Raw genomic sequence first — 13,518 nt, forward strand, 5'->3', positions numbered from 1 at the left:
TTAATCTTTAACAAGCTCCATTATTTACATAGACAAATTGATGCCAACACTTAAGAAATATGAAGGAATGCAAACCACACAATTTTGAAATATTTGAATATTCTAATATTCAGGATAACATATATTTTTCATACTGATTAGGCTGGACAGCAGTTGACACTGGTTTTAAATGGAAACAGTGCCAAACAGAGGTTGAAATGCAAATAGTATGATCTATCAATGTACAAGGTCTCAAGTCAGTTTAATTTTATCTCTTTGCAAGACTCTATATGCATAATATTATCTTGATGTTCAGTCTCAACCTTGTCTATCTGCATATCAAAATGTGCAATGAGGGGATAAATTTTTTGCACTGGGAAAAACAGCGGGAGCTGAATTAATAGGCAATTTACCTAGGTTTCACTGTGTTTTGCTTTGATTTCAGCTGAGTGAGGATTCATTGACCCTGTTTTCCTAAATCCAAAGCAAGACATTTTACTTCAGCTGAGTTCACCAACAGATATTTTTCATAGGAGCTGTTCTTTGAAATATCTTTCATCTCTTTATTCCTTTCTTCTCCATATTCTTTTTCTCCACTTCCTTTCTCTCTCCCAGCTGCAAGGATTTGTCTTCCAAAAGAGTGGGGGTGGGAGGGAGTAAGGGAGGGAAACAGAGCGGGGAGCAGGAACCAGAGAATGCCAGGATCTGGCTTTTGTTATTGGTTGGCTGCTGCCTGATGGATAGAAGAGGGAGGAGTGAAGTCTTCAGTCTGATCTGACGGAGCAGAAGTACAGAAACCATATTTACAGGTAAGGACAAACAAGAAGATAAAATGTTATTTTTATTCAAAAGAAAATGCTTCTCAATTCCCACTAAGAGAATTTTGTAATATGAAAGTCATTCTGAAGACATTTCCTGAAAGTATGTCCTTTTCATTGCTTGAGGGAGCTTTGTAGTGAGTTGTTCTTTCTCCCTGCAGAACCCTTAGCGGATAAAAACACCAGCGGCATGTCTTATCCTGGGTAACTTTCTAAGCATGCATTCCTGAAGCAAAATTAATTGTAAAATGAGTCATCGTGTGCCTTTTTTGCTTTTACTTAAGCTTATGTTGTTAGGAATCAAAGGAGAGCTCGGGAAATTCCACAGGTCCTGGGAAAATGGACCTTTCTCTAAATATACAAGGTATAATTTCATGTGGTGTCTTCTAATATTTACAATATAGCGAATGGCTTAGAAAAATAATTTTTGCTGGCTGTAGACCCTTTTAGCACTAATTTAGAATGAGTGATTTATGTGCATTTAATTCCTTTTAACTTTCTTTATTGATAAATCTTATGCTATTGAGTAGTTGCATCATTTTATTTAGTAAAGTGTAAGCGTATATTATATGTAAACTCTATACTTGTCAATATGCATGGGACTGCTTTCATTTTAAAAGCACAGAAACCTATTTGGGAAAAATTAAACATTACCATAAAAATTGCATCATAATAGCCCAGTTTCATTGCTAGTTTCATTTATCAATAAAATATATCTGGATAAGAATTCCATCATAGTATTCATGTTGTTGGGAATATTTCTAGGCAATATTTTTTTAAAGCTCAAAAGTTAAGATTTTACTTTATCAGTGGCTTATATATGTTAATATTGTCCCCCCCCCCAACCCCCCACTTAGGGAAAATAAGAAAGTTCCAGATATGTAGACTGACACACTTACAGTAAATACATTGAAAAATTTTACTCCAAGTCATTTTATTTTATTCTTTTCTTAATTCATAAATATAGGTCAATAAGGGTGGGGTAACCTTTGAAACACTGAGCTTTTTTAAAGAAAGATTACTGACCTGGGTCCATTGGCAATTAATTAGTACTTGTTGATTGTAATAACAAAATAAAAGTCTTTCAATGATGTAATTGATTACATCATTATAATGAAGTAATATATTTTTTAAATACTTTTTTTAAATGAATCACAAACTAATAGGAATGAATATAAATAATTTCTAAGGTTTTTTGGGGGAGTCCTGTTTTTGCTTTTTGTAATTTAAAAGATAGGTTTTATCTTTAAATACCAGACAAAAACAGCATTTCTTGCAAAATTTTTAAAAAGGGGAGGGAAACTACTGAATATTGGGTAACAATTATCTAAATGAATGGAGAACTATCTTAAACTTCCTAAATGTACTAAATACAGAGAGTAATATGTTTACATACTTAAGTGTCATATTGACCCAAGCAAACACTCTTGCATGGTTTATGTTAAACTATTTCTGGATTTCAAAAATCATCGTATGGTACTGAGCCATTGCCATGTTTCTCATTATTGATTCTTTTGATCATGGTTTTTAAAACAAAATGATAGTAGAAATTAATCTACCCCCTAGATTGGAATTTAGGATGACATATAAGACCAGATATTCACTGCCTGATATGTGTTAGAGAAAATAAGCCAAGGCAGTTATACTTTTTGGAAATTAAAAATTCCAAGTAAAGCTAACTCCAGGAATGAAGGAGAATTGATGAAAATGAGAGAGCAGAGTTCCACATGCTTTTAAATTATTCTGTTTCCTTGGAAACCAGCTGCTGCAGATGCATGTTGCTTTCTTTGGCTAAAAATATCATCCTTTTAATAATCACTAAGGGAAAGGTTCTGAATAAAACCAGTGTATTGTTGCTGCTTTTTATAATTTCCGTAATGGTTCACATATTTTGGATGAAATGTAGATAAACCCTTTCTCAATAAGCATCTGCTGTTATCCACTGGCAGACGTCGGTGTGAGCTATCTCCATGAGATAACTATGGTAGTTTTTACTGCAGAGACTACAAGAGAGAGAGAGAGAGAGAGAGAGAGAGAGAGAGAGAGAGAGAGAGGAAGCGAGCTGAAGTGGAGGCATATTAGATTGAGAATTTTTTTAACTTAAATATTCAGACCATGTTTCATTAATGCAGTTATTTCTTTACCTTTGTGATCTATCTAATATATAAAAAATTACACATTGCAACAATCTAAAAGTGGTTTAATATTATTAAACAGCACCTAAAGACGATTTTATGTTATTAAGGTAATATATTTGAAACTTAATAGAAATTATCATAAATTCATATGTGCTTTTTTTGTTTTATTAGAAGCCTTTTGCTTTTACGGAAATAAAAATTTACTTTAACTTTTCTTTATTGTCATATTTTACCCTAGGCAATTTCTTAAATTAAAACACTTTCATTATACATTGTTATTCTCTCAGTTATTTGGTGAGGAAATAAAATTATCATAAAATTATTACTTTTTTCCTATTTTATTGTAATTTAGGTGAGATTTCTAACTCTATTTTCTCTTTTGTCAGTTGTTTTTGACATAACACTTTATTTTCATAATATTAACCTTAGTCTCTTAGATTTAGTGTCAGCAATGTAGCAAATAAAGTAACATGTAAATAAACCATGTTTTAATGTATTTAGTATTTGGCCAATACATTACTTAAAGTTAAATGAATTTGGTATGTAAGTATGTTATATTTAAAAAGAGATAGTATAAAGGGAAGTATTCAGTTTTTATCAATTAACATGAGCAAAACACTTTAGTGGCAGTACTTTCCGCATAAATACAGATGACATTAAAGAATATGCTGACAAGTTAGGCTAGTAAATGGATTATGCAACCTGTGCAAAGAATCTTCATTTTAAGGCACAATCAAAATTATCAAGTATATTTTAAGCTCCTGAAAATAATGCATTTCATAGTCTTACTCTTAACTGCAGATAATTTTTAATTACTGTTTATTTGTAGTATCTCTTTACTGCTTTATGCTTCTTTATTTGCTAGAAGTAGCTTGCCATATTCATATGTGAATTTACAACGGTCTTTTAAGTTTCACAAAATGTATTCAGGAAAATGAAATGTTAATAGCTTCCTCTGTAATATAGCTAAATAACTTAATATCGATAATGAAAATATGCTAGTTTGGCAAGTAACCCTACATTACTGGAAATGGAAGGGTGGGATTTAAAAGAAACAGAAATTATACCAAGGTGGAAAGCTTCGGTCAGGTTTCACACTGTTATGTAGTTAAGGTACAAACTAATGAAAAGGCACATTAACAATTGTTCTATGGTAGGTCATAATTGAAAAATATTGATCAGAAGTTATTTTTGACTTAGTACATATTTACTACCTAATAATATAATATAGGGCTTATGTTAAGTATAGAATGGGGATTGGTTCAAAGCAGCACTATTACTCTTTATTTACCATTTTGTGAATCAAGAAGCAAGTCATGGATTTAATTATCAAGCTAACGATCACATTTGGATGTTTCACACATCTCCTTGAATCAGTTGACAGATCATTGGATTTCTGTCAATTGTTTTGATCTCAGTTATATTAGACTAACTAGTTTGACATGAAAATTGTTGAATACACATACTATGAGAATACAGACTCAATGTAGCTTTTGAAGCATTTAATTCAAGATTATGATGACCTTGATAAATGTCAATACTAATTCTAAGGATCACGCTTTAGCAAGAAATGCACTTGACATGAGATCAAATTTGCCATTCATTTTAGTCTCATGGCTAAAAAAGTAAATAGTAGCCATATGATTTATTTCCAAAGAGTCTTGTATTCTAGTTAGATCAAGAGCTTAACATATCTTTCAATATAACAACAAAGGGTGGTGCATACAATATATTACTATATTTCTCCTGACTCACATGCACATTTACAACAATATTATTTTAAACAAAAGCATCAACCACCAGGTAAAAGTAATTCTTATGTAAATGTTTATATCTTTATATAATGACTATAAAGTTTATAAAGTTATTTGGCAAATACTCATTTGATTTTCATTATTTTCCTTTGGATATTTTAGTCTTTCATTACCCTAAAAGCATGGGAGTGGCCTGTAGAGATAATTCCTTCCTGGATTGCTCATTTTCCTATGAAGGAAGTAAGATGCAGTTTCACAGTGATTTTTTAGTGGGAAGCCAGATAACTTGCTTAGGCAAAATCACAACAGCCAAACACAGGCTCAGTCATCCTACCCTTTTCTCATACCCTCCCAATGACATACACTCATTATATTTGGATCTAATGCATTAATTACTGGATGAAAGAAAAGCAGAGTTTAGGAGGACTTTGAAAAGTGAAAAATCATGGCGTGGCCAGATGATTCCCAATGCATAACAACACAGGAAATTTGGAGATGTGCAGAACGCTCCCCTTGGTATTCTGTGAGCCTGATCGCTTTGACTTACTGTCATAGTGTCCTTGACCTTCTGTGAGTATGTTGTCAATGTGAAAAATGCATTGCAGCTTTGTTTTCTAGTAAGTGTTGATATAGTTAGTTGTCATGTTGTGGATATATCACATTACATTTAATAAATGACACAAATAATTTCCTAAACAAGACTCCTGAATCTATTTACAAAGATTTTCATTTCCTTTTCTATCCCACTTAGGCTGGCCACAGAAAATCAATATTTGTCATTCATCCTCACCCAGGTTATACTGGTTGTAATGCTGTCAGAATATTAGAGCAGAAGGATGATGGGAAAGGCTTTCAAATGTTATTTTAAAAAATTCTTGCTTTGCTTTCTCAAATTTCCTTTTTGAAACTTATCAAATTTATATTTCAAATGTTTGATTATTTGGCCACTATGATCTGAATCAGTAAAGAGCCACGAGTGGACTCTCTCATGCTGGTCCCTGAAGTCCCCTAGGACTGAGTCACATGGGTAACTCTGAGCTTGAGGACTCCAGTATAAGCTTCTATATTCAGAGATCTTCACACATCTTTATGGGCAGAGCCAATGAGAGCAGCCTCAGGGTCACCTGAGGCCTGTCCCATGGCCCTTTTGTGTGGTCATTACAGGCACATCCTTGACCTCTCTATAATCTTTAATTCAGTGATCTCAATTTAATTCTCAGTACTAGGCGGCTTCTTTTTCTTTGCATCAGCAACACCTAATATAATGTCTGATACATATTATGTGGTACCAAATTGTTTTGCTGACTGAATAAATGAGCGAATAATCTTGTCAGATAGTCATCTTACCCTTTTCTTATGCCCTCCCAATGTCAGACACTCATTACATTCTAAGATAGTCCCTTCCTTTCATGTGCTTCTCTGTTAATGCTCTTCAAAGTGACAACTTCCATGTCACTTAGATGTCATTAGGCCATGGAAAATTTTGTATTGCAGACTTTTTATTGTATGCACTCCATTTGAGCTCTCCTACTTTACAGGGAATTTTTTCTGCATTTCATGACTCTGCCCTGTGCTATTTTGTAATACCACTATTCTGTTTCTGATATACATACACACACCGGTCATCCAATAGTACATCCATGGATTGATTGTATATTAATTATAATTTTTATATTAACTTGTAATATAAATTTTAAATAACACAGTGATATTGTCCAGCTGGTGTTGCTCAGTGGTTGAACATCGACCCATGAACCAGGAGGTAATGGTTCAAATCCTGGTCCAGGCACATATCTGGGTTGCAGGATCTGTCCCCAGTAGGGGGCATGCAGGAGACAGCCGATCAATGATTCTCTCTCATCATTGATGTTTCTATCTTTCTCTCAGTCTCCCTTCCTTTCTCTGAAATCAATAAAAACACATTTTAAAAAAGAAAATATAGTAATATGTATTTTACCTGTCTCTGAGTGTAAATACACTCTTATTTATTGAATCCCCACACCTTTGATTAAAATTCTTCAGAAATATTGTTCTGCTCTTCTGCCATTTACATTGTGTTCTGATGAAAAATTCCAAGCCATAATGCTTGGCAAGTAACAATGCTGAATCAGGTACAAAGAAGCCAAGAGTATATACTGAGAGTTAATACAGCTATTTTACTGGAGTTTAATATGTCAGAAGGTAAAGGTAAATGTAAGCAGATAATATGGGACATGAAGAAGTGTCTACCGCAGCCAGGTAGAACTGATAAAAAAAAAAGTGGATATATGCCCTGATGGGATATCTGGGCGTCTGACGACAAAGAGTGATTGCTAATATATCACAAATGTGTTCAGTTCATTTATATGGGAACTGTACTGTGGTATACATTTATACTCTTTAAATGGATGATTCAGTCACCCAGCCAGCATGCCTGTTTCTAAAAATGCTTTCTCTGAGCTAATGGGGTCTTGTAACTTGGCTTACCTATTAGTTCTGTAGGTGGTGCAGCATAATGATTGATGGAATGTGTAATGGACTTTGCAATCATACAGACTGTAGTTCAGCTCCAGACATGGCATCTTACTGCTGGTGTAAATTTGGACAAGTTATTTAAACTATCTGAGCCAGTTTCCTTTTCTATAAAATCAGCTATCTAACTGTGTGATATTGTAAAGATTGATAGGTCGGTGTAGAACATTTTTTACCACAGAATTTGGGCGTAGGAATTGCATGCAATTTTAGTTGTTATTGCTAGTCATTCTTTTTGTTTATAAGCCAAGAATGGGAGAAGCAAAATAATCCTGAAGGTTTTCAATAGCTTCCTAAATATTATTTCTCATTAAGGAATTACAAAAAAAAAACCCCAAACAAAACAAAAACAAAAATTCTTCTATATTGGCTAGTTTTTCTATTTTTTTCATATTTCTACAGTTAAATCATTGGGCATCAACTAACTGGTTAAGTTAGTATTGTATGAGATATTAGAATTGTGGAGGCAATTCTAGTGGTGAAGAGTCAAGAATCAAGGAAGAATGTGCTGATTAAAAGTATGCTTATCAAATGCCAGAATGCCTTAGTTCGAATGCTGCCTGTAGCTATTAGCTCTATGACCACGGCCTCATTATCTAACTTTTCTGTGCTTCAGTTTTTAATCTGAAAATGGAATGAAACATATGGGCATGATGAAGATTACATGAGTTGATATATGTTGTATTAGTTTTCCACTGCTGTGTAACAAATTACCACAAACTTAGCAACTTAATATGATGCCCACTTATTAGCGTATAGTGCTATAGGTCCTGCACAGTGTAGCAAAGTTCTTTGCTCAGAGTTTCACATGGCTGAAATTATGGCCAGCTCAACTGAACTTTTGTCTGGTCACTCTGGAGGAAAATCTTCTTCCAAGCTCTTTTTGACAAAATTCAGTTCCTTTTGGTCATGGGACTGTGGCCCCTTCCATTGTCAAAGTCAGCCACAGGGTCTTGCGCTGAACCCTTCTCACCCTTCATAACTGACCCTTAGATTTAACGTGTTCATGTGTAAAGGCCAGGCCCATCTGGACAATCTACCAGGTCACTGATTTGGGACCTTAATTACATATGAAGATTTCCTTTGCCATAAAAGGTGTCCGGAATCAAGGGAGTGATATCTTACCATATGTGTAATCTTTGGATTATAAAAAACATGCACACTTAGAGGGTCAGGAATCTTGTATACAGCTTATGTTAGAAAGTTCCTGGCACATAGTAAACACTATACGTGCATTTGTATCTGAAAAAATAAAAGAACTGTTTAGAAATAGCAATGTCAATAGTAATGGCAATGCCGAAACCGGTTTGGCTCAGTGGATAGAGCGTCGGCCTGTGGACTGAAAGGTCCCAGGTTCGATTCCGGTCAAGGGCATGTACCTGGGTTGCGGGCACATCCCCAGTAGGAGATGTGCAGGAGGCAGCTGATCGATGTTTCTCTCTCATCGATGTTTCTAACTCTCTATCTCTCTCCCTTCCTCTCTGTAAAAAATCAATAAAATATATAAAAAAATAGTAATGGCAAGTATATGATAATGTGATATGCCAATCCACCATTAAATATGTAAATTGGTAGAAACTTTCTGCCAGGTAATTTAGCAATGTGTATTGAAAACTCAGTAATTCCACTTTTAGAATTCATCCTAAAGATATATCAGAGGTATACACAAAGACAACATGAAAGAAAATGTTAATATATGATGATTTGAAATAATAAATCCTTTTTTTAAAACCCACACATCTCCTTTAAAGTGTTAGTTGACATTTTGGCATGGCTACTCAATAAAATGCTATGTAGCCTTAAGCACAAAAATAAAAATCAAATAAGACAAAAACACATAGTTTTGAAAGTTATTTAATGAGAAGGAAACATTCTCATGTTATAAGTAGAAAAATCCTAGGTTACAAAATTGCATATATAGTGTTAATCAATTCACACTCCTTCCCGGAGTGTGAGGTGGCATTTTGGCAACACAAGGTCACTTGACAAGGGAGGGAACTCACCCTACAAGTCTCAGATTGCTTTAGGTAAAACTGGGCTTCTAGAGACTTCTTAGGGAGCCCCAGCATCCACATGGAGTTTGAGATAGGCTTTTGGCAACACAGGATCACCTGACACTGTCCTTCTAGTCATGCTCATTCAGCAAGGGCATCCTCTAAAGACCTTATCTCCCCTAGTTTTCTGTGCTGTTGTCATCCATTCAATGCCTCAAAGTGCAAATAGAGTGTCTGGTCCCTCACTCCTAATTCATAGCCCTCCTTTATACTAATCTGGCTAAATTATACTCTCAGCCAAGATTTTAGAGAATTGTTTTTGTTTTGTTTTAGCTATAATGCAAGGCATCTGGAGTACATAATAGGTATCCATGGAGAATGTAGAAGTTAACGATTATTAGGAGAGCACCTGCAGTGCATATTCTAACACTGTAAAACAGCTACTCATAATCCCATGTTACAGGTAAGAAAATATGGCTCAGAGAAATTAATTAGCTTGCTGAAAAACTAAGAAATGGTGAAAGCAGGTGTTCAAGTAACTGGCTTCACCCTCTTCACCATTCCAGTGATTCCTGGGACTCTATTTTTTAAATCTCCCTAAGAAATTTTAATGATTAGCCTAGTCTAAGTTTTACAGCATTACACATCACCACTTTCCTATACCTAAAGGCAAATGAGTGGTAACAATGCAGATTGCTTTTGTCTCCTAAGCTTTTTCTAGCTCCAGCCTCTCAGATCTTAAACTTCAAATTAACCCATATGTTTTTTTGTTGTTGTTGTTATTAATCCTCACCCAAGGATATCTTTTCCATTGATTTTTAGAGAGTGGAAGGGAGAGGGAGAGACACACAGAGAGAAACATTGATGTGAGAGAGACACATTGATTAGTTTTCTCCCGCATGCACCCCAATGACCCTGGGGATTGAACCTGCAACTAAGGTACATGCCCTTGACCAGGATTGAACCCGAGACCCTTCAGTCCTTGGACCAAACTGGCCAGGGTGATGGATGTGCTTTTAATTAGGGGATCCAGATAACAACACAAGTTCATATTAAAGCAATTCTTCCCATTTGTCTCTCAACACAAAAGAAGATGTACCAAATTCTCTGAACTTTGGAATGAGCATTTCTCCATAGATATTATAACCCAGGCTCACTTCTTCTACCTCTGACTCTTTCTGTGACTAATAAATTCTTGATAAAAATCAATGCCGGATCTCTCAAGTAACAATAATGTCCATCTTTGGGGAGTTCCCTCCATCCCTCTCTGACTCTCCCCCATGTCCTACTTTCACCTCCAAATTCCAAGGACCATTCAATCTACTTTTGCTTTTATTCACTTTTATTCGGCATCCATCACTAGCTTCAATTTCCTGTCCCCACTCTTACTCTAATTTTTACCTATTAACATCTGGTAATAAATCCACATCCATGGGTAACTAATTCTTCATATTAGAAGCAGTATTGAGAAAATTATTTTATATAGCTTTCAAAAAGAATTATTGTATAAAGGAGTAGTAATAATACAGTATTCTCATCAGATAAAGAAAATCTGGGAAACACAGAACCCTGTTAAAGGGATTCTGAATAGAATTCTAAAACTTTTGACTTCTAACAAATATTGTAATCTTAAGTGCCAAAAAATATAAATAAGCCATATGTACTTCGCTATTTGCTAACAGTTTCTTCCAGCCATGTATTCTCAACAGCATTCTGTGTTATAGGGTAACTCTTAATATTGTTTAGGATTTCTTTCACTTGATATGTGGATGGAACAGTCTCAATCAAGGACATTTGCAGTAACTGTTTTCTCCCTCAGTCACTCTCCTTTCCCACCTATTACTGCAGACACCTGAATAGGGGTAGCATCTTAAACTCCCACATTTTAGCTTCTCCTGCCTGATCTCACCAACTGTTGCCATGGAAATAATTGTAGCATTGCAATTTTAGTACTACAACCAGAGTACACGACAGTGAAATCAGATTGGCAAACACAAATGAGGATGAGTCTCTCTCTTCCAACAAGTGTCTATTATGCTTTGGGATATTTCTCCCCTACCCTTTCTCTGTGTTTACTCAGATGTCTAATTATATAGTTCAGTCTTTCTCTAATGACTTAGTGCAAGATTTTTCAAGGTCACCAGAAACTAAAAGCATAAATAGGAGCAAATTCATGCACAACTTATTTACATGGATTTCATAACAGCTAAGGAAAATTTTCCAAATAGTTTCCTGTAACTAAAAACTTAAGGTATATCAATATTTTTTTAAAATCTATCAACAGTTCTCAGTCTTTACAAGCAATTATTCTAAAACTTTCTTAAATCAGTTAAAAATAAGAGCAATCTTGTCAACCAAATAATGGTCATATTAGGTCATCAAATGACTTTTTAAGTTGGAGATTGTCTGGCTTTCAAACAGGATTAACCCAGATCCAGGGTCCTAGAACCCTGGCAGTTGCAGGTAGTGGCTGTGTATTTGACATTTAAAAAATCTTGAATAAGAAACTTTAGGGAGGACGGTGGGTAAAATAATTATTAACTCTTTGCCTTCATTTTCCTACAAATAAGTAAATCCTTGATAGTGGTCACTATCCATATATTTGTTCTTATCTACCAAATTAAAAATGTATTCCTTTAGCCCTCTGGGGTGATAAAGGAAAATCTACTTTTTCATTGTTAATGTTATTTTAAAAAAGGAACACCACAGAGTGGTACAATGTATCTGAACTGATCCTATTTGAGACCTAGCTTGTAAGATGGCCTCCACAATCTATCTAATAATAGGGTAATATGCAAATTGGTTGGGACACCATCACAGTAATGACTGATCAGCAGGCTGCATGAGCAGCAGGCTCGGGTGGGTGGGGCCTTGCAGTGGGAACAGGGGTGGGGCCGCAGCGGAGGCCTCCCTGTCTGTGCGCCTGTGCCGGGGGTTAGGCAGGCATGCACAGAGGGAGGCCTCCGCTGCGGTCCCACCCCTGAGGGTCCACAGGCCTCCACCACAGCCCGGCCTGGGGTCCGCAGGTCTCACCCGGCTCTGGCCTACCTCTTTGGGGCGATGGATCGCAGGGCTCCCCCCCTGTGACAGGGCATAGGCCAGGGTGGGGGGCCCCCCCCCCCGCCGAGTGCATGAATTTTGTGTACTGGGCTACTAGTTATAAAATAATTGGGAAGTCTAGAGACAGAGGTGGTTCTAGGTAAAATTAAGTAACCACGTTGCTTTGGGAAGCACTTTGACCTTTCCTCCTCTTCTAACATTTTTCTAAATTATTTCCCTTCAAAAGAAACAAATAACCTCTCCAGCCCTCACACTCATTAGGTTTTCTGACTTTAACTGCTCATCTGAGCCACTAAGTCATATCTTTCTTAATTCTCTTTTTTTAAATATATTTTATTGATTTTTTTACAGAGAGGAAGGAAGAAGGATAGAGAGATAGAAACATCAATGAGAGAGAAACATTGATCAGCTGCCTCCTTCACACCTCCTACTGGGGATGTGTCCACAACCAAGGTACATGCCCTTGACCGGAATCGAACCTGGGACCCTTCAGTCCGCAGGCTGACGCTCTATCCACTGAGCCAAACCGGTTAGGGCTCTTTCTTAATTCTTAATCTTTTTCTTCTCCTGCCGAATTTACCTTTCCCTTTACCACAGGCCTTATGAAATGACAGGCCAATGAGTAGTCCTTTGACATTATAAACCAGGATGTCACTACTATTTAAGCCCATAGTGACCTCCATCTCATGTAGAGTAATAGCCCAAATCCTCACAGGCTCTACACACTATAGCCCCCAATACCTGTCTAACCTCATTGCCTACTATGCCTAGCCCAGGGCCTCGGTACCGTTCCTTTGACTCTTTCCCCAGATGGCAAAATTGCCAGCTCTCTCACTTCTTCCATGTCTCAATGCTACTTTCTCACTGTGACATTAGCTCATCAAAAAGTAGAATGTCCTGCCCTGCTGGTGTGGCTCAGTGGTTGAGCATCAACTCATGCACCAAGAGGTCACAGGTTCAGTTCCTACTCAAGGCACACACCCAGGTTGTGGGCTTGATTCCCAGTAGGGGGTGTGAAGGAGGCAGCCGATCGATATTGGTGCTTCTCTCTCATTGATGTTTCTTTTTGAACCAAACTGACTAGGCCTTTAAATATTTATTGTTGTTGGTTTTTTTTAATTGACTTCAGAGAGAGAGGAAGAAAGTGGGAGAGAGAGATAGAAACATGAATGTGGGTTGACGCTCAACCACTGAGCCACATCAGCCAGACTCTCATCCGTGTTTCTGTCTTTCCCTCTCCCTTCCTCTCTCTCTAAAATCAATA

General features: G+C 36.4%; 1 protein-coding gene across 2 annotated transcripts in view; it reads left to right on the top strand.

The window, feature by feature from the left end:
- The first annotated feature begins 718 nt into the window (after positions 1 to 718).
- The window catches only part of CSRNP3 (cysteine-serine-rich nuclear protein 3), a 195,230-nt gene continuing 182,430 nt past the window's right edge, over positions 719 to 13,518 (top strand). The window contains exon 1 of one of the 2 annotated variants that reach the window (XM_014545378.1): positions 719 to 788. The gene's annotated coding sequence lies outside the window, so the exon portion shown is untranslated. The remainder of the gene's footprint in view (positions 789 to 13,518) is intronic. The other variant, XM_014545382.1, reaches the window with a different exon arrangement.

This window comes from Myotis brandtii, unplaced genomic scaffold (genome assembly GCF_000412655.1).
Source record: "Myotis brandtii unplaced genomic scaffold, ASM41265v1 scaffold112, whole genome shotgun sequence".
NCBI classification, from domain to species: domain Eukaryota; kingdom Metazoa; phylum Chordata; class Mammalia; order Chiroptera; family Vespertilionidae; genus Myotis; species Myotis brandtii.